We start from the raw sequence: 5,910 nt of genomic DNA, 5'->3' as shown, positions 1-5,910 counted from the left end.
TACTTAGATAGTACCTTTATTTATTTTTCTTATCTATCACATTCTGTATATAAGCAAAATTGACCACAATTCTATTTTCTCATGACTTGGATCTCAAGCGTCAGTTGGCAAATATTGGTGAAGTATTTTTATGAGGTCTTAGATTTTTGTGAATAAGTTTAATTCCCATAGAAGCAGGTGTTAAATTTGCTTCTAAATCTATGTTTTTGCAGTTTATGACCTTGAGTAAGATGACTGGCCCTTTATTATAAACTGCAATTTTTAATAGGAAGGAAGAGAATACTTGTGTGTCTATTCTTGTATACTGCTTAGTTTGTCTTCTGACTTTGACCACAAAAATGACTTGACTGCATAGTTCTAGTTCTGGACAAGATGAAATGGACTTATACATTTACGTGAATTTTTTTAAAATCTCTATTACTGAGTACAGCTAAAAACTCTAATAATCATACATGACACTGAAAGGTAAGGAGAAGATGTCAGATCAGCTTGAGATCCCAGGACTCAAAAACCAATAGGGTGGTGAATTCTCTGAGTTTCCTTTTTTTTTCTTTTTTAAAAATCCCAAACAAGATCTGGAAAAGCCTGTGACTTGAAAATGCCAATAGGCACAGACAAAAATACCCCCAAGGAAAGCTTATTTCTGTTTGCCAAAAAACAGGAAAGGGAAAGTCTAGTAGAAATCTTTTTGATAACACACATTCTACCCAATCAGAACACCAGGGGAAAATGTATGCCTTGTCTCTAACCTTATGAACAAGTGTCTGGTAACAACAAAGTGCACCAACCCTTCCAAAGTACCTGCAGAGGCTAAGTGGGAATCCTGGATATCCATTCCACCCAGCAGGAGGAAGAGCTTCTTGTCTCCCCAACAGGATGATGTTGGTTAGGACTGAAAGGGCAGCCTGGGCTTCCACTGAAGTTCAGCCATAAAAGTACCACTCCATATCCCTGAGTGGGGTATAGGAAGGAGCCAAACAGGCAGCCTGGAATTTCACACTCACTCACTGGTAACCAAGTACCCCTCCCACCAGGGTGTCTGAAGATGACTGTACAGCTTGGACCTCCATCTCTACCCAGCAGTAAGGACTTGGTTCCCCTCTTTGCCTGACAGCATGGTTTCAGAGGAAAATTGATGAAAGAAAATATCCAGCGGTTTTTAACATAATTAATGACAGAATAAAATTGCAAATCACTCATAATAACAAGAACTAGGAAAATTTCAACTTGAAGAGGATAAGAAAATCAATGGAAATCAACCATCAGATGACAAGATATTGGAATTATCTGAAAATAATTTTGATGTAGCTATGATAAAAATGCTTTAATGAGCAGTTGACAACATAGTTGATACAAGTGAAAAGATTGAAAATAACAAACGAAGAAATAGATGATAAAGTAGAACTAAATGGAAATTTTAAGTTAAAAATACAATAAATAATATAAAATCCTCGTTGGATGGGCTTAATAGAAGAAGGGAGATGGCAGAATAAAGTATCAATAGACTTAAAAATAGATAAACAGAAATAACCCAATCTGAGCAACAGAGAGAATGCACTGAAAAAGCCAACCAATGAACCAACAAACAAACAAACACTGATACTATATATAAAAAAGATGTGACATTCATGTCACTAGAGTCAGGAAAAGAGAAGAGAACAGGGCAGGAAAAGTACTTAAATACTAAACAAAACTTCCTATATTGGGCAAAAGTCATTACCCACATATTAAAGAAGATGAGTAAACTCTAAACAGGGTAAATCCAAAGTAATCCATGCCAAAACACATTATGACCAGACTTCTGAAAATCAAGGACAAAGAACATTGAAAGAAGCTAGAGGGAAACAAGCAATACATATGGAGAACAATTATCTGAATGACAACAGATTTCTCACCAGAAACATGAATAAGGAAAATGCACGTATATTGAAAAAATATATTATGAAAACATTAATCAAAAAAAGTATAAGATAAAGTAGACTTCAGAACAAAGAAAATTACCAGGGATAGAGAGAGACATTACCTAATGATGAAATGGTCGACCTACCAAGAGACAGAAATCCAAATGTGTATGCACAAACAACATAGATTCAAAGTACATGAAACAAAATTTATAAAACAGGAAAAAGAAATAGATATATCCATTGCTATGATTGGAAACATCAACACCCCCTTTCAACATTGATAGAACAACGAGTCAAAAATGAGCATGGATATAAAAGGACTAAACAACACAATCAACCAACAAGATTGAATTGGCATCTGCAGAAATCTCCGCCACCATTAACAAAATACAATTTTAAAGCAGCTATTAAACATTCATGTGCATACATCACATGAACCACAAAAACAAACCTCAGCACTGTAAAAGAATTGAAGGCATATAGAGTTTGTTTTCTGACTACAATGAATTCAAACTAAAATGCAGTAACAGAAAGATAATGGGAAAATTTCCAAACATTTGGAAATTATACAACACACTTTAAAAAAACCCATAGGTCACAGATTAAGCCACAAAAGAAATCAAATATACATTCAGCTGAATGAAAATAAAAATAAAACATGTTAAATTTGTAAGATGCAACTAAAGCACTACTGAGAAGGAAATTCACAGCACAAAATTTTTCCATTAAAAAGAGAAAATTCTCAAATAATAATCAAAGTTCTCATCATTAGAAATTTAAAAAACGATAGCAAAATAGTCCCAAGATAGCAGAAGGAAAGAAAAACAAAGATAATGGAAGAAATCAATGAAATTAAAAGAGAAAACTGATGGGGCAGGGGCCAGAAACTAGTTCTTTGACATCAGCAAAGTTCCCAAAGTTTAGTAAGAACGACAAAGATAAGAAGGAAGTCACAAATTACAGGTATCAGGAATGAAAAAATGAATATCATAACACCCTGCAGATATTAAGGGGATAATAAGGGGCTATTATAAGCAAATCGACACACATAAATTCAACAACCTAGATAAAATAAATCATTTCCCCAAAATACACAAAATAAGAAAAATCAACTAACAGTAAATAGATCATGTAAATAGCCTTGTAATTATTAAATAAATTACATTTATTATTTTTTATAAGAAATTTTCTCTAGGTCTAAATGATTTCAGTGGGAAATTGTATACCAAACATTCAAAGAATTAAGATCAATTCTACCCAATCTCTTCTAGATAATGGAAGAGTATGGAACATTTCCCAAATCATGTATCATCCAATACCAAAACCAGACAAAGAATTCAAAAAGGAAGAATACCAATATCCTTCATGATTATAAATGCAATAATCTTGAACAAAATATTAGCAAATCAAATCCAGCAATATATGAAAAGAATTATACACTTTGACCAAGAGAATTTTATTTCAGGAATGTAGTATAAATTAAAAACACATTAAAATTTACAATAAGTAGAAATGAAATACTAGGTATAAATCTAATAATAACTATACAGCACTTGTATGATAAAAACTACAAAACACTGATGAAAGAAATCAAAGTCTTGAGTAAATGGGAGACATAATGGATCCATGGATTAGAAGCTTTGATATTTTCAGATGCCAACTGTCTCCAAAATTGATCTGAAGTTTAATATAATTTCTATCAAAATACTATAAATATAGAAAAGTTTATTCTAAGTTGATGTGGAAAGGCAAATAAGCGAGAATAGTTAAAACATTTTTTTTTAATGAAGACTGGTGGGAGGAATCATTTTATCTAATGTTAAGACTTACTATCTACAGTACTCAAGAGAGTGTAGTTCTGGCAGAAAAATAGAAACACAGATCAAGGGAACAGAAGAGAGAACCCACAAATAAATCCCAAAATGTATTAACAACCAATGTGTTTTTAGAAGTGCAAACGCAATTCATTCAAGGACAAATTATTCTTTTTAATATATGATGCTGGAGCAGTTGGATATGCACAGGAAAAATAAAAATTAACTTAAAGCAAAGTCTCACACTTTATATACAAAAATTAATTTAAAAATGATGATAGATTTAAAAGCAAAATGTAAGACTACAAATCTATTAAAATAAAACATAAGAAAAAAAATCTTCAAGACCTTTATCAAGGTGAAGGCTCTTATACATGATACCAAAAATTTGATCTGTAGTTTGATCTGTAATAGGACAAAAACAACAACAAAAAAATCAATATTGGACTTCACCAAAATTAAAATCTTTTGTTCCACAACACTATTAAGAGAATAGAAAGACTATCTACAGACTTAGAGAAAATATCTGCAAACCATATATTTGACAAAGGACACTTATCTAGAATATATGACTCTCAAAACATAATAGTACAAAAATGATCCAATTAGAAAATTGGCAAACTCTAACAAACAGGGGTGCCTGTGTGGCTGTCAGTTAAGTGTCCGACTTCAGATTAGGTCATGATCTTGCAGTTAATGGGTTCAAGCCGTGGGTTGGGCTTTTTGCTGAGAGTGTGGAACCTGGAGCCTGCTTCGGATTCTGTGTCTCCCTCTCTCTCTGCCCCTCCCCTACTTGCACTCTGTCTCTTTCAAAAAAAAAATAAACATTAATTTTTTTTTTTAAAAACCACTAATAGACATTTCACTAAAGGGAGAAATAGATGGCAAATAAGCATTTGAAAAAAAAAATGTTCAACATCATTAACCACTAGGGAAAGAAGAATTACAGGCATGATGAGATATCAAAACACCTATTAAAATAGCTAAAATATTAATAGAAACATAATAACAGTAGTAAATGATAGGATGTAGAGAAACTAGATCTCTCATATATTGCTGGTGGGAATGTAAAATGGTATAGTCACTCTGGGAAATAGTTTGATAGCTTCTAAAATATAAAAGTTTTATAAAATAAAAATAAAATGATGTAAATAGAATAAACATATCATTACCATATTATCCAGAAATCATATTCATGAGATTTTTTATTTCAGAGGAACAAAAACTTAGGCTCACATAAAAACCTGTATAAGAATGTTCAGGGGCGCCTGGGTGGCTCAGTCGGTTAAGCATCCGACTTCGGCTCAGGTCATGATCTCATGGTCTGTGAGTTTGAGCCCCGTGTCGGGCTCTGTGCTGACAGCTCAGAGCCTGGAACCTGTTTCGGATTTTGTGTCTCCCTCTCTCTCTGACCCTCCCCTGTTCATGCTCTGTCTCTCTCTGTCTCAAAAATAAATAGACGTTAAAAATAAAAAAATAAAATAAAGAATGTTCATAGTGGCATTCTCTCTAATAGTTAAAAGTTGTAAATAATCCAAATGTCCTTCAATGAATGAATAATTAAACAATTTATGGTGCATTCATACCAAGAAATACTAGTCTTAAGAGAATTATGCTGAGTTAAAAAAAAAAAAAAACAACAATCCCAAAAGGTTACATTTTTGAAATCCATTTATAAAACAGTCTTGAAAAATAGATTAGTGGTTTCCAGCAGTTACAAATAGGGATGGGGTTGGGGATAGCTTAGTCCAGATCTTCTCAAGAGACACTAAAACCTGAACACACTCTGAGGACAATTGATCATTTACCTGGTGGCATTTGTAAGATACATTTTCTCTTATGTCTCAACAGACAGGATCTCAATGAAGATCATTAAGAACTGTCAGAAACTCAACCCAGTACTTGTGGGAACAGACCTGGCAGGACTTGTTGGTATAGTTTGAGGCAGGAATTCCAATGTAGGGATGGAATTTCCTGGACTTTGCTCATAGAATACCATTTTCTCTATGCAGTTCATAAAAGTTCACTGACTCAATAAGACCAGTTATAAAGCAAATTGCTTAATACTAAAATCTCTTTATTGTAATATTTTTAAAATATTTTAAACAATTTTTAAACAATATTTTAAAAATATTTGTTATATGCAAAGCTAGTCCTACACCTAGACAGGGGAAACTGAATGTATAGCTTAA

This window comes from Lynx canadensis, chromosome B3 (assembly GCF_007474595.2).
Source record: "Lynx canadensis isolate LIC74 chromosome B3, mLynCan4.pri.v2, whole genome shotgun sequence".
NCBI lineage: Eukaryota > Metazoa > Chordata > Mammalia > Carnivora > Felidae > Lynx > Lynx canadensis.
This window is presented reverse-complemented; position numbering follows the sequence as displayed.